Source organism: Procambarus clarkii, chromosome 37, assembly GCF_040958095.1.
Source record: "Procambarus clarkii isolate CNS0578487 chromosome 37, FALCON_Pclarkii_2.0, whole genome shotgun sequence".
Lineage (NCBI taxonomy): Eukaryota > Metazoa > Arthropoda > Malacostraca > Decapoda > Cambaridae > Procambarus > Procambarus clarkii.
In genome coordinates this window covers 34,926,242-34,942,861 of record NC_091186.1, presented here as the reverse complement: position 1 = coordinate 34,942,861, position 16,620 = coordinate 34,926,242, and the positions used below count along the sequence as shown (strand labels likewise).

The 16,620-nt window shown below is 45.8% G+C and overlaps 1 long non-coding RNA gene across 1 annotated transcript in view; it reads left to right on the top strand.

The window, feature by feature from the left end:
• The window catches only part of LOC123765929 (uncharacterized), an 81,922-nt gene that overhangs the window by 21,660 nt on the left and 43,642 nt on the right, over positions 1–16,620 (top strand). The window contains exon 2 of the long non-coding RNA XR_011230600.1: positions 5,291–5,361. This is a non-coding gene — a long non-coding RNA (uncharacterized lncRNA). The remainder of the gene's footprint in view (positions 1–5,290; positions 5,362–16,620) is intronic.

Sequence of the window (16,620 nt, the reverse complement as noted above, 5' to 3'; positions counted from 1 at the left end):
CTTGAGCCTTGGTGGTGGCAACGGTCTCGTGGTTTCCTCCCCGGGAGCCCCGGGGCTGCCCCGTTGTAGTTCGTTTTGGGACTTGGGGGTGTTGGTTGCTTCGGTTCCATCCACGCCAGCTTGTCTTTCCCCTGGATCACCCTTCCTGCCTGCATCAGGTTCCTTACCCTCTGTAGGTTCAGGGCGGGGTTTTTGATGGTGTTGAGACTCGGGCAGTCTCGGGGAATTCCCCCTCCGGGGTAGTGACGGGGGCATTTGAGCCTGTTCCTCCAACCGTGTTGTATGAGTCTGCCAGTGGGCTCCCTTCCTTAGTGTTTTCACGGCTGCCCCGGTGTTCTGGTACGGCCGGGGCTTTGGGGGAACGGCTCGGCCCCGGGGCCTGTCGTGTGGGTTCCCGGGGCTGGGGAGGGGCTGACTTGGGGGGCCTTGGCCCCATTGGACCCCGTGGGGTTTTTTATCCCCCTCTAGGCGGGGCTTGTGGTTACGCGGAGTGGGGTCTTTCCTCCCCACTCGTCGTACATGCTGTTGGGCGTCAGCCCCTTCCCGGGCTCGGTTCCTTGGCCTTTGAGTCAGTTGGTTCCGTCCTGTGGGTGGATGTTTCCTCCCACCCTTTTTTGGGACGGTGTTTTCGTCATGTTTCCTCGTTCGATGGGGTTCTACGTGACTTCTGATCTCGGATGCGCCTGCGCCTTTGTGTGCCTTCGGGACTAGTGTTGGCTACTGTGTTCTCGAGGGTTAGGGAAGGTTTTTCACTACTTCCCGCATTATTGGAACGTCTGTCGGCTCCTCGTCCTTGTCCCCGTTTCGGGCTACTTGTGGCCCGGTTGGGCTACTTGTGAGCCTGTTGGGCTACTTGTAGCCCTGTTGGGCTACTTGTTGCTCTGTTGGGCTACTTGTTGCTCTGTTGGGCTACTTGTCGCTCTGTTGGGCTACTTGTCGCTCTGTTGGGCTTCTTGTCGCTCTGTTGGGCTACTTGTTGCCCTGTTGGGCTACTTGTCGCCCTGTTGGGCTACTTGTCGCCCTGTTGGGCTACTCGTCGCCCTGGTGGGCTACTTGTCGCCCTGGTGGGCTACTTGTCGTCCTGGTGGGCTACTTGTCACCCTGTTGGGCTACTTGTTGCTCTGTTGGGCTACTTGTCGCTCTGTTGGGCTACTTGTCGCTCTGTTGGGCTACTCGTCGCCCTGTTGGGCTACTCGTCGCCCTGGTGGGCTACTCGTCGCCCTGGTGGGCTACTCGTCGCCCTGTTGGGCTACTCGTCGCCCTGTTGGGCTACTCGTCGCCCTGGTGGGCTACTCGTCGCCCTGGTGGGCTACTCGTCGCCCTGGTGGGCTACTTGTCGCCCTGTTGGGCTACTTGTCACTCTGTTGGGCTACTTGTCGCTCTGTTGGGCTACTTGTCGCTCTGTTGGGCTACTCGTCGCCCTGTTGGGCTACTCGTCGCCCTGTTGGGCTACTTGTCGCCCCGTTGGGCTACTTGTCGCCCTGCTGGGCTACTTGTCGCCCTGTTGGGCTACTTGTCGCCCTGTTGGGCTACTTGTCGCCCTGTTGGGCTACTTGTCGCCCGGTTGGGCTACTTGTCGCCCTGGTGGGCTACTTGTCGCCCGGTTGGGTTCCTTTTTGGGCTCTTTGCTTCTTTGGCCGGTTTTATTGTTCCTGCTTCCTTTTTTTGGCTACTTTCTAGTTCAGTAGTCCTGGTTGGCGCCTGCCCGCAGAGAGGGCTGTGCGGTTCGGCCAGCGTGTCAAGCGCATGCGCTGTGGAGTTTGTTTTGGTCTGGGCGGTGTTTCAGTGCTGGTGTTTTGCGCCCTTTTTGCTACGGTGCTTCGCCTCTCGTTCTTCTCCCTTGCTGCGGTATGTGCCTCTTCGCTCCGGGGGTGTCCTGGTTCCCAGTTGTGGGGAGGACGCCGCGGTTTTCCCTGTGTCATGGGTGTGGGCCGCCTCCTTCGCCTCTCCCTGCTCTCCTGCGGGTCCGGCAGGGTCTGGCTCTGGTGTCTTCACCTGGCGGTGCTCCCAGGTTCTTCTGGGCACGGTTGAGTCGTGTCAAGTTCTTGCCACCATTCGCCAGGTGAGTTTCTGCGGTCTGGGGCGCAGAAGCGCCCGTCTTTACCCTTCATGTGCATGTCCAACCCATGCTGGAGTCATTCAGGGGACCCACCTTTTTTAATGTTGTGAGGTGTGGGGGTTGTAGGGTTAGTTCTGTACTCACCTGGTAAGGCTCCTGGCTGTGCTTGCTCCTGGTTTGAGCTCTGGCTCTTGGGTCCCGCCTATCTGGTAGAACTTGCGGGAGAGTACCAGTGGAGTGCAGTGGTGCTATTGGCACATTTGGGGAACACTGTATTACCATCAGAGGTCTGTGCTTGTTACATGACCTACTTGCAAGCATAAGCCTTCTTGCTGGTTCGTCCGTGGACTTCCAGGACACACTAGCCTGTTTTCGTATAGCAGTTCCGGCCCATCCTGGTTGTGGGGGTATGTGGGCCGGCGGATTGCTCCTATCAGCTGCCTGGTGGGGCACCCTCTGGCCGGTCTAGCCTGGCCTTGGGCCGGGCTTGAGGTGTAAAAGAGCTCCCAGTACCTCATCCAGCAGGTATCGAGCGGGGTTTCTCCGCCGTCGGTCGCCTGGTGCAGGTTTCTGGGCCTGCAGGATTTTGTTGTGTCTCCGTTGGCCCTGTCTGGGGTCTGCCTGCTCTGTTCTCTGCCTTTGCAGAAGGGAGTTGCTATTTACATGTTGCATGTTGCAGTGGTGCCTGTTGCTGCTGCTGCACGTGTGCATTGGTACCGTGTTTCACGGTGGCGTGTCCTTTTTCCTGTGTCCGGTTGTGGTGTGGCACTTAGCTGCTGTTTTGTGCCTGGGGATTGCGTGGGGTTTTTGTCCCTGCCTGATTGTCCACCCCTGGTTGTTTTCCTGGGGTTTTTGTGCTTCTGCTCTTTCTTCCTGCCTCCTCTGCAGCAGGGGTGTTCTGCGTGTGTTCTTGGGCGTTTTTCAGCCTGTGTCCTGTGCTGTGCTTCTTTGTCTCGGTCTATTGCAGTTGTTCGTACCCCTTGGTTCGGGTACTGTTCTGGCGGCGACCCTTCCGCCTTCTTTGGTTTCCTAGATTGCCCTGCCATTTTTTTTTGGGGGGGGTCTTGCGATGTCTCTCGTCGGACCCGTCGTTTCTGAACTCCTGGCTGGCTTGCATGCTTTGGGGAGTTTTTCTGTTCGGCAGACGTTCCATCTCCTTGTGCCACCTGGGTTTCGGTGGTCGCGCCCGAGATCTTCCTGCGGCTCCACCTTTTCCTGGGCTCGGAGGGACCTTGTCGGGGCTGCTTATGTTCTGCCTCGCGGTCGCGCCTCCGGTTGGTGGTCGGGTGGCTTCGTGGTAGGTGTCCCACCTGCGTGCTTCTCTTGGCGGCTGTATGGGGTATTTTGGCGGTCCTTCCTTTTCCTGTCCCTTCATAGGTGATTACTCTTGTTAGCTTGGTTTACTCTCGGCTGGGTTTTCTGGTGGGGGTTGGGGGCCGTCGTCTTGCCACATACTGTCGCCTCTTTTCGTGCGTCGCTGGCGGAGCCGCCTCAGCTTGCTTTCGGTCTTGGTGTTGCTTCTGCACCGTTAGTAAGCTGTCTGGTGCGTCGTTTCACCTCCGGCCTGTTCGTGCGCCGCTTGCACCATCCTGGTCTCTGGTCAGCGTGCTCTGTCTTCTCCTCGGTTGGTAGTGCCCCTTCGGTTCCGGTGTGTTTTTTCGTCGGCTCTTTCCTTTTGGCCTTTGCCTCTGGGGGTCGAGTCGCTGAGTTTTCTTGCTCCTTTGATTTTAGCGTTTTGGTTGTTCGGTGGCAGCAGTCTCCATCTTTTCTGGCGCGGGGTGGGGCTGCTGCGTTCTGGAGGGGTCCAGGGTTTGTTGGTGCTTCGTTGGTCGGGCTGGGGGTGTGTCGTGTTTGGTGTTCAGTGGCGGCCCTCTGCTTTTGATTGCGTGCCACGGTGTTTGGGTCCAGAGCGTGTTTTGCGTTGATCCGGTTCTATTCTTCCCGGTTCGTGGATGATGGTGTCCTGGGTGGTCAGCCGTGTTCTTGCGGCTAAGCTGCCTGTGTTCTTCCCTCATGCCTGTGGCGTTCGTGGCTTCGCTGCTCTCGCTGCCATCTGGGCGACGTGGCCTTGCGGTCTTTCGGGCATGGATTTTTGGTGTTCGTGCGGGGGCCTTGCTGCTCGTTGTTCTCGGGACTTTTTGGGGCTGTGGCACCTTGGGTTGGCGTTTGCTGCCGGTTGTCTCGCTTCCGTGGGGGTGCGTGGTGTCCGCCTCCCGGTTCTGTCCCTTTGACCTTCCTCTGTGGGTAGTTAGCTCCGGGGAGCCGACGGGGCTCCCCCCAGAAAACCAGCGTTGAATGTAGTGAAACGCCATTTTCTGGGTGAGACCCAGAGGCTCCCCGGCAACCCTCCTTCCCTCCGGTCGGCGGTTTTTCGCGTGTTTTGACATCCAGCCTCAAAACTGATGGGTGGATAGCCGGCGTGGGAGGTCTGGGGCTCCCCCTTCCCCCTCCCGGGGAGGGGGGAGCCTGCGCAGACAGCGGCGCGGTGACGTATGACGTCATACTAGTTTCCTTGTTTTCTGTTGAAGAGTTCTATCCACTAGTTCGGCTTTAGGTAGCAATTTTCACCAGAATAGGGGTTTGTTTTGGAATGCTTACCTTTCTGGATGCTTGACCTGGTCGATGGCAGACATAAAATGCTTCCTACCACACGGGGGTTTCTATAGGCCATTGCTCCCCTTGCCTCTCTGAGGGGGCCAGGTTCTGGCCGTGGTCCCCGGTAGGCCCTAGAACTTCATAGACATGACTGATGCCAAAGTCTGACATTAGCACATCAGCCGGTAAAGCTCCGGGGAGCCTCCGGGTCTCACCCAGAAAATGGCGCTTCACTACATTCAACGCTGGTTTTTTGCCCAACCCCAGCTTTTACAGCCCAGGCTGTAACAGCTTATTGGTCAATGCACATGGTTTGTATTACGTAGGCTGTTAGAGAGGGAGGGAGGGGAGGCAGTCAAGAACCTACCCATACCTCCTTCCCAATTCCAGCCCACCCTCCTTATTCCAGCCCACCCTCCTTATTCCAGCCCACCCTCCTTATTCCAGCCCACCCTCCTTATTCCAGCCCACCCTCTTTACTCCTGCCCACCCTCCTTACTCCTGCCCACCCTCCTTACTTTTGCTCAAAGCATAATACCTAAAAAAAAATATTTAATTTTTCTAAACATGTACTATGTTTTGGTGGGAAAAATTTAGGCATAGAAACCTTAAATTTGTTTTATTTTGCCTTAATAGGTAATACTGCTTCCAGTCTCTGCTCGGCTACCCAGGACGATAGCAAACACAACTTTTGCCCATTAATGATGGTAAGGACAATTTTATTCTTACTGTACTACCAGTGTGTGTGTTTATCATGTTGATGTCAATAACCAGTGATTGTGAGTGTATTAATCAAGATATTTTCATTAGTGTATTAATGTTGGTGTTGTCATTTACCAGTGATGGCGAGTGTATTAATTATATTGTCATTACCCAGTGATGGTGAGTGTATTAATCATATTGGCATGACCCAGTGATGTTGAGTGTATTAACCCGTGTGTTGCTAAGGGCTATTTGTCCCTTGTCACCCACAGGCGTGTAACAAAAAAAGAAAAAAAAAATTCTTCCTAACCAAATAGGATTCCTAACCTAACCAAACCTGTTAATTTGTGTTCCCTGACCACGAGAGAGAGAAAAAAATTAATCGTACTGTACTTACAAATGACATAAATGAGCCGACAATATGAGCGATGACGTCACACCCTGCATGCTTGCTCATGCAAGGTGCGTCCCAGAGGCATTGCGCGCAGTTCTCAAGCAGTCAGAATTGCCACAAATTTATTTTTACTGCATTATTTACAGTGTCTAGGTATATTTTATCACAAATATTATTCAATAATTGTGTTGCATATAATGTTACTTCATGTTCAATGGTAATAAATGTTGCATACATTGAGTATACACATGTGCACAAAAATATTTTCCCATTATGCCAATGTAATATGTATTCACATTGTTCATTATTATATTTACACACACGCACACACTATTTACAGGTTTTTGCAATATTATTGCACATTTAAGAAGTCTTGGAGAGAGTGGTAGTCATTGAAGCAGTTGACAGCACATAATGGAACTGCACACGCTTCACACCATGTTTGCATACGTTTACGTTTCTGATCTCTTTTTTTTGTTCTACAAACTAAGCAATCACGTTGGCCTATTGCATGCTTTCCAGCTGGTGGCAAATGTTTTAGTCTGTGTGCTTGAAAGCTCTCCGTGTGAGTGAGCCTGGGTGTAGCAGCATGCTGCAACACTGGGTTCATGATGGGTCTTTGTATGCCAGGAACATCTTTGCCAAACTTTGCTAATAACTGTCCCAAGTGTAAAAGCAAACGAACGGAAACTTGGTTTACGTCCAGTTTTCACCAGATACATATTGTAGCTGTTCAGCATGCTTATGTCAACAAGATGGAAAAACACTTTTTTCATCCACTTCAATGTTTTCCGCACACACTCGACAATGCCCACCATCATGTCAAATTTATCAACCAAATGCATGTTGATATTATAGTCAAGAACACAATCTGGCTTATATACTGGATCTTGCATTATTCGGTTCACCTTGCCACTGTTCACCATTGTACCATCATGAACTGTTGTCAGCAAATTCACTTCTCTCTTGTCTTTCCACCTGAGCGTATTTGATAACTTTTTCTTAGCTAGCAGTCAAGTTTATTGGCAAACAATGGCATTTCCCTTCTTCTTGGCTATACTGTGCCGAACAATCCAGTTCTATTTTAAATCAAGAACCTAGCTTGCAAAGGACTTGTATAGCAGTTATCCGTGTATAAAATGTGGCCCTTGCTCATCCATGGTGCCATCAGTGACTTTACCACACTACCTGAGAAACCATGTTGGTCGTTACCGGGAATGTCTACATCGCTAGCAGAATACAAAATCGTGTGTAACACATATCCTGTTTCACAGTCACAAAGAACAAAGAATTTCAATCCAAATCTGTTGCGTTTGGTGGGAATATACTGCTTGAATGCAACACGTCTTATACAAAAGCACAAGGGAATCGTTAATCACCAGCTTCTGTGCTGGTACATAGAAATCTCTGAACTTTCCAATCACTTCATTCATATACAGTAGTGCTTCACTCGCCAAAGTCTATCATCCTCTGTCTGGTCTTCATTACTTGCAAAATAAAGACACCTGAGGAGTATCTGAAACCTGTCTCGGGACATATATTTCCCGAAGAAAGGTGTTGGAATAGTCTGGACTTTGCTACAGTAATCTGTGATAGCGTGTTTGACACAATGTTTCATCAACATACATATTGCCAAAAATACATACATTTCACCTACAGTATGTTTTTCCAACGCTGCAATCGTGAATATTCTCTTATCTCTTTTCCAATGAGATGAGTCGCATGAAGGTTCATTTCGTATACAATATATTCCATGAGCGGCTCATCATAAAATGCTGTAAAGTAATCCATTTCACACATGTCCTCACCATTATCAGGGAAAAGGTCTGTAATTCAACTTCTTTATTGCCAAAGGCAGGAATTAGAGGAATAAAATCGTCACCATCACTCCACACAAGTACACCTGCTGTCCTGCGAGACGCAACAGCGGCACGACAGCGAGGAAGCGTTGCACACCGTGGACCAGGAGCTGAAGCCCGTCTTCACAATGTACGGCCACTATGTGAACATGAGGTGAAATCACGTGAACATGAGGGTCTTGGTTCCTCATGTGGTGCCATGCGGCGGCGCTTGGCTGGGCGAGACGCCGCTGACACGACAAATTCTCGCCCAGTATCACCACTGGTACTAGCAACAGGCACGGTAACACTATGCTCTGAATCCACTTCACTAAAACCAGAAAATAAGTCACCTTCCTTTGACTCGTCGTCCAAAATATCCTCGTACTCTAAATAAGCACAAGAACTGTGTGGTCGTGGGTGAATTGGAGTAGACACTGGGCGAGGAGGCACGGGTGAGCATGTATGCCTTGCCGTGGGAGGAGACTGTATCTCATATTCACTGTCTGTGCTACTATCATCGGTCAATTGTCTGTAGTCCTTATCAATGTCAGAGTCATCAAAAATCGCTTTCCTCACCATCAGAAAATAGTTCACTAGTTATTTTCTCTTGAGTAAGTGATTGCGTGGTTCGTGCTCGGGAGGCGTTTGGCCGTGCGTTCGCCATGGTAACCGCTGCGTAATTGGGACCTCCCATGCATTGGTAGTGTGAGCTGGATTTTTTTTTAACAAAATGGCAGCTGGTTTACTATAGCCCCTGGGCAGCATATGGGCCCCCCCCCTACCCCGCTGGCCATTCAAATCTTGTGCGGTATTCCATCACCTCATATGACGTGATGCACAATTTATAGCAAGTTACTCAACACATCATATGACGTGTTGTGCAGTTTAAGGTTTAATCATGGTGTTATTAACCAGTTATGTTGAGTGTATTAACCCTCTGAAATGCAAATAGTGCATAATTTTGCTCAATCAGGGGTGCGCATAACACCTTAACCACTGCACTGCGCCAAACGACAAATGCCATTCGCCTTTACTGCACCGTACTGACAAAAGTATTTTTTATTTCTTTGTATACGGTCAAAGCGCGCTTGCGGTAGGTTGGGTACAAAATGGACTCCTAGGACCTCCAGTGAGAGGCAGCTATTTTGGAAAAAATTCCCAGAATGTTGTAGGGCTGCTGGCTGGATTAGTACTGAGTGAGCAACAATGGGTGGTACATGTGCCTCTGGCTCCCAAACACCTGTCCAACGCGGTGTTGACTTGGGTACAAGATGGATTCCTGACGTGTTTGCCAGAGTGAAAAAAATTCCCAGCATTCCCCACAGTCATGGCCAGGCTCATATGCAAGGTAGCAACCATGTCGTATTCATCCATATCGAGCTCCCAGCCCTAGTCGGCCATGTTTTAAGAAAACATCATCTGATGTTGGAATACAAGGCATATTGCTTGAAGATGAGCATGCCAATGATTTTGATAACCCAAATCTGGAAAAAGACCTAACACAGGTATCTGTTACTAGTGATAGGATAGTGAAGTGAACGATGTGGAGAGTGTGTACAGTACACAGCTCCCACAGCCCTGCCATGCCGGACTAGGTCATCACCATCAGTGGAACAACACAAATGAATTTTTGTATGTTCCACTGAACATTTAGTGCCAAATGCAATTCATTTGGACCATCCGGGAATTCGTTAGAGTGGGGTATGTTAGAGTGATGATGCACTGTATTTGAAAAGAAAAAGTGCAGGAATAGAGAAGTGATTGCAAATATTATTCAGCAGATATGTAAGTAATAACATTTAGCAGATACTGTACTGATATAAGTAATAAAATGTACCAGATATAAAAGTAAAAATAATGAAGAACAGAAGAGTGGGAAATTAGATAATTAATCAAATTAAGATTTCTAGAGTAAACAAATTGAGATTCAAATAATTAATCAAATGGAATACAAATAATTAGCTTAAGTTAAGAATTAGATTAATATTGTAATACATGAATATTATATGGTAATACAAGATGGGCAAGGATATGCAATATGAACAGGCAATACACAGGCAAAAAAAAAAAGAGAACAAAGTGAGAATTAGACAATTAGATTAAGATTGTGAATAAATAAATGGATTCAGATTCAAATTAATTAATAAAAAAGGAAACATAATTAATCAAATTAAAAATTCAGTAATCTCTTAAGATTGTAATACAGTAATATCATATGGTAATAAGACAAGTTGGATAAGGGTATGCAATAGAAACAAACACATATGGGCTGGAAACACTGATGTACTTAAAGCTTAAGAATCCATTAACAATACTGGAATATTAGACAACAAACAAGACTAGTAGCTAATATTAATGGGCAAATATATAAGTGAGAAATTATATTATTAATTTTTAATTCAGAAAGTAATGAATTAAAGAGTCAGATGATTTGACAAATTAAGAGTTCAAGGTTTATTACATTTTGGGAAATTGAAGTGTTAGTATCAACAGATAAATGGGTAAGTTGCAAATATTGTAAGCTAAGAATCTGATAACTAGACAAATTAAGCATTCAAAAAATTTTTACATTTTATAAAATTGAAGTCATTGTAGTAATAGTTATAAGAGGGTAAATTACATGAAATTGAGGCCAATAATATAAAAAAGAGCATTTATTAATTAACCCTCAAACCGCCATATCATATATAAATGATATCAGTGACAAAACCGAAACCGCGCACATCATTTATATATGATTTCGTGTCTAGTCCTATAATTTAAATGCCCCGCCTGGGATAGGGGCAGCTATAGTACAGCCACGACCGATAGTTGCCAGATGCCACCTAGAAAAAAAATCCAGGCCAACATTCTTGGGTGTTACAGCGTCAGTATTGAGCAAGCCACCAAGGCTGGCGCACGCAGCACGAGCACACAGCACCGCTGTTCAGCTTGTGACCACAGCATCGCCAACAAATACCATAATATAAATGATACTGCTATTATTTAGCAGTGATATTATTACTGAAGCCCCCTGACTGTGATAAAACTGACCAGGATTATGATAATAGCAGGATTGTGGTGATATTTAGCGCTGTGCTCCATGGAGGGAGGAGTAAAGCTGTGCGAGGGAGGGTTGTGGCGTTGTCTTCTGACTGTGTGTGGCCACCATTTATTGACTGCACTCACCATACCAGCTTAGTGGTTCGATATGGTGAACACAAATGTAGATACTTATATATAACGTTTGTATAGTGTGAGATAACAGAGAGAGGAGTAGGTTGAGAGCCGCCATTTTGGTGAGGGAGGAGCGTCGTCTGCACGACTTGGCGTGTTGTTTACTGGTGGCCACTATGATCTTTGGGCACCATACCAGCTTATTTGTTCAGGTATGGTGAATAAAACAAGTAGATACTTATATATAATGTGAGTGTATATAGCGTAATAACACCACAAACAATATTGTTGGAGGACAAATATTAGTGCCTTTTGGCCTTGAGGGCGGCCGCCGATCAGCTGACTGTGTGAGTAGCTACGTCTTATGGCCTTTACTCACCATACAAGCTTAGATGTACAGTTATGGTGAACAAAACATGTAAATACGTATATATAACGTCTGTGTATAGTGAATAAATACAGAAAGAGTATTGTGGGAGGTGAATGAGGGTGAGTGAGGAGGTGTTGAGGGAGGGAGTGGCAGTGAGTGGCTCGCTGGTGTTTGGCGGTCACTCCTCGTTGCTTTTTGACTCACAAGACCAACTTAGTAGTTCGTTATGGTGTACAAAACATGCAAATACTTATATATAACCTGTGTATATAGCGTAACAACAGCAAAACTATTTGTTTATTGTTTTAAGAACATAATAATTGAATCACTAATATGCACACCGTAATTTTGAGTACAGCGATGGTTCACACATTTTATAATATAAATATACCACAATTCACTGTATGGAATAATATTACTGCAAAAAAACTAAGAAAAAATCAGAGACATTGAAATAATTAGGTAATAATATATTTGTGGCAACTGCTGTCTGACAGCTCGGGCGGAGTAGACCTCGTCTGGCGAAGGCTCTGCCAACGCCCCTTTTTTGCCACACTTCCCTACCCTATTGCGGCTAAAATATGCCACCTACGATTTTTTTGTTATTTTTTCCGTGATCAGGGAACAAAAATGAACACTTCTATAAGACGAAAGAATTTTTTGGATTTTTTTTTGTGTTGCGCCTGTGGGTGTGAATTCCATTTGGGCCCCTAGCAGTTTGAGGGTTAATATAGAAATATAAAAAAGCCAAAATTTAAATATGGTTAGGCTAGGTAAGGCTTGGTTACTCATGTGTTAGTTTCAGCAATGACATTGGAAGTTTGCTGGTTTCCAGTTATGTCACAATCAACAAAGAAAGCCTATAATTGTTGGACATTTTTTTATTTCATGTCTTTTGCCTCTTCTTTCTTAGCAATGATCGTTCCATTCCTGGTGTAGCACTGCTTGATAAAATTTGGATTTTGTTTGCGAATATGATGCATTCTGTAGAGGAGGATCAACACTGCTTGGGTAGGCACTCATTAACCCCTTAAACTGTGGAATACATACATATACAATGGGAGTAACTTTCCCGAACACCACGCAATACATACATGTACAATTAAGGGTTTAGCGCACAATTTTATATGCCCCGCGAGGGACAGGGGCAGCTATAGTCCAGCCACGGCTGATAGTAAACAGACGCCGCCTAGAAAAAAAATGGTAGGTTAACATATCCTCATGTGAGAGCTTCAGTTCTGAGTGAGCCACCAAGGCTGGCACACGCAGCATGAGCTCACAGCACTACTGTTCAGCTTGTGACCACAGCATCGCCTGAAAATGTCAAAATATATATATATATATGTACTGTACATGGTATTATTTAGCGGTGATAGTTTTACAGAAGACCTCCTGACTGTGATAAAAATGACCATGATTCTGATAATAGCAGGATTGTGGTGATAATTAGCGCTGTGGTGGGAGGAGTAGTCTTGGTGGGAAGGGAGGTAGCGTTGTCTGCTGACTCAGTGTGGCCACCTTTTACTGTCTGCTTTCACCATACCAGCATAGTGGTTTGCTATGGTGAACACAAATGTAGATACTTATATATAATGTGTGTATAGAGTGTAATAACAGCAATAGGAGTGTGTTGGTAGCAGCCATTTGGTGAGGTAGGTGGTGTCACCTGCATGACAAGTCATGTTGTGTACTGGTGGCCACTTTGGTCTTTGGGCACCATACCAGCTTATTTGTACAGTTATGGTGAATAAAACATGTAGATTCCTATATATAATGTGTGTGTATATAGTGTAATAACACCACAAACAGTATTGTTAGAGGAGAATTATTAGTGCATCTGGCCCTTGAACCATTGAGAGAGGCAGCCACCAGCTGATTGTGTGTTTGTAGCTACGTCTCTTATTGCCTGAACTCACGATACCAGCTTAGATGTACAGTTATGGTGAACAACACATGTAGATACTTATATATAATGTCTGTATATAGTGAATAAAAGCAAAAACATTATGGTGAGAGGAGAATGTTGGCGAGTGAGGAGGTGAGGGAGTCGCAGCCAGTGGCTGGGTGGCTGTTGTATGGCGGCCACTCTATGCTCCTTTTTGACTCGCCATACTAACTTAGTGGTTCGTTATGGTGAACAAAACATACATATACAGTGGCACCTCGATCAACGAGTTTAATCCGTTCTGGCACCGAGCTCATTACGTGGAAAACGCGTCTTAAGAAACAAATTTCCCCATTTAAATTAAAGGAAATCAATTTAATCCGTTCCACTCCTAAAAACATCCATACTTGTATGACATTTTATAATGTAAATATGATACTGCACATGTAATTATAAATGTTTTTGTTGTACTGTTTTCATGTTTACCTTATGAAGAGTCGTTGCTGGCTTGAGGGTGGGGAGGGGTTATAGTGTGGATGGAGAATCCACCTCTGAGTCAGACGGGCTCTCTCTTCTTGGGAATTTCACCCCCACTGGGACCGGGTTGTGGTTCACTGTTACTGGCTCCTCTTTTCTCTGCTTTTGCAAAAAACATATTTATTGACAATTGCTTTTGTCTCTGTTTTAGGATGTTCCTAAAATGAGACAGCAAATTGTCATTAAACATGTTCACACACCGGGTTGTCACTGCTTTATCAGGGCAGCTTTTCCAAGAATGCGGTTACCTTTTCAAACATTCCCAACACTTCACTGATCTCACTGGAAGAGGCAGCATCCTCCCTTACCTCCTCATCCCCTTACTAATGGTGCAAATTGTTGATGAGGACCTGCCATACTCCCTTGTGAGATCAGTCACACAGACACCACGCTCATGCTTTGCTATAATTTCCTTCTTCAAATCCACAGTAATTGTGTGTTTCTTCCTCTTGACAACACTATCTTTAACAAGCAGCTTCTTTGGCAACATCGTGCGTTACAAATTGTAGTCACAAAACCACAAAAAACCAAAGAAAAGCGCAAATAAATGCAGAGGGATGCTTGTCGTGTGCGATACAACAACAACAACTCTGGCGTCGGAGGCGTCCGAGAATTTGCGAGAACCAGCGAGAAGTTAGGAAGCACCATGTGGTTTTGCTCGTTAATAGAGGTGAAGTTTGTCAATAGAGACAAATTTGCTGCGAGTGCTTCACTCGTTACTCAAAATGCTCGTAGATAGAGCCGCTGTTAATCGGGGTACCACTGTACTTATACTTATACTGTGAATATAGTGTAATAACAGCAAAACTATTTGTTTATTGTTTCATGAACATAATAATTGAATCACTGATATGCACACCATAATTTTGAGTATAGTGATGGTTCACACATTTTATTATATAAATATATCACTACACTTTATTGAATAGTATTACTGCAAAGAAACTAAGAAAAAATCAAAGACACTGAAATAATTAGGTAATAATATCTTTGTGGCAACTTCCGCCTGACAGCTCGGGCATAGCAGACTGCCTCGGACACTTGCTCTGTCAATGCCTGTTTTTTTGCCAGATTTCCCCGCCCTATTGCGGCCAAAATAAGTCACCTGTGATTTTTTTTTTAAATTTTTCCGTGATCAGGGAACACAAATGAACACTTTTATACGACAAAAGAATTTTTTGGATTTTTTTGTTGTTGTGCCTGGTGGTATTGCAGGCCAAAAAGCCCCTAGCAGTTAAAGGGTTAATGAATAGAATGTTTTTTTTATTTGCAGTTTATTGAATGAGATCTTATCATTGGGATAAGCGAGTTTAGTGAGCTAAATATCTACCTGTTTTATTCACCATACTAGTACAAATAAACTGGTATGGTGCCCAAAGACCATCGTGGTCACCAGTAAACAACACCGTCGTCTGCACGGTGGCGTCGTGCAGACGAAGTCACCGCCCTCACCAAAATAGCGGCTCCAAACCTTTTCTTGCTGTTTATACCCTCTATACACACGTTATATATAAGTATCTACATTTGTGTTCACCATAGCGAACCATTAAGCTGGTATGCTGAGTGCAGTCAATAAAAGGTGGCCACACATAGTCAGAAGACATCCCCACCACCCTCCCTCCTACAGCATTACTCCTCCCTCCATGGCGCACAGCCCTAAATATCACCACAATCCTGCTATTATCAGAACCCTGGTCAGTTTTATCACAGTCAGGGGTCTTCTGTAATAATATCATCGCTACATAATAGCATGAACAAGTATATTTTGGCATTTTTAGGCGAAGCTGTGGTCACAAGCTGAACAGCAGTGCTGTTACCTCATGCTGCGTGCATCAGGCTTGGTTGCTCACTCAATACTGAGGCCAATAACACCCGGGAGTTTGGCCCACAATTTTTAAAAAAAATGGCGTCTGTTTACAAGAGCCCTGATGAAGGTGTGGTGAACCCTGTGTATCCGCGGGTCGTTTAAATCTTGCGTAGTACTCCAACACATCATATGACGTGATGCGCAGTTGACTGGAACAACGTCCAACACGTCATATGACGTGATGCGCACTTTAAGGGTTAATTGTAATCTGAGATATAATGGGAAAGTTTTCCACCAGTCAGTGAATTCTGACCCAACATCTTAAGCAAATCCGCACATCCCGCCGCTTCGGCGAACCAGAGTACGCCAAACCGGGTGGTTATCTTGAGATGATTTCGGGGCTTTTTAGCGTCTCTGCGGCCCGGTCCTCGACCAGGCCTCCACCCCCAGGAAGCAGCTCGTGACAGCTGACTAACACCCAGGTACCTATTTTACTGCTAGGTAACAGGGGCATATGGTGAAAGAAACTCTGCCCATTGTTTCTTGCCGGCGCCCGGGATCGAACCCGGGACCACAGGATCACAAGTCCAGTGTGCTGTCCGCTCGGCCGACCGGCTCCCTCTGATATGATATTATTGACTGTGATAAAACTGACCAGGGTTCTGATAATAGCAGGATTGTGGTGATATTTAGCGCTGTGCTCCATGGAGGGAGGAGTACCCAGCAAACAATTTTAGGTTGCCACAACATATCTGGAAAGTATTTGAAAGTATTGGAAACGTTTGTTTTATCGTATCAGATACGATATTGTGTGTGGACTTAAATAGGTTTCCAAAACTTATAACCAAGACATATGTATCTAACACTAATTTGAGATGTTGTGGCAACTTTACACTCCTAACATGAGTCATTCATAATCCATTCATATACCAATATGAATCTCTTATGAAAGGTTTGAGCCAATAATCTGAACCCTTTTCACATCTTTGTGTTTAAAGTTAAATTTCTTGAAATTAAATTATATTTTATATTATATTATTTTTATTATATTTTATATTATATTATTATTTTCAATTTAAATATTAAAACCAATTTAAGGGTAAAAAAATCTAATAATTTATATTTCTTTTATTATTTACTAACAATTATAATTATTTACTAACGGAGAGAGGGGAGGCTGTACGGCGGAGAGTGGCGGCTGTGGCGGACAGTGGCGGCGGTGGCGGATAGTGGCGGCGGGCGGACAGTGGAGGCGGCGGGCGGACAGTGGAGGC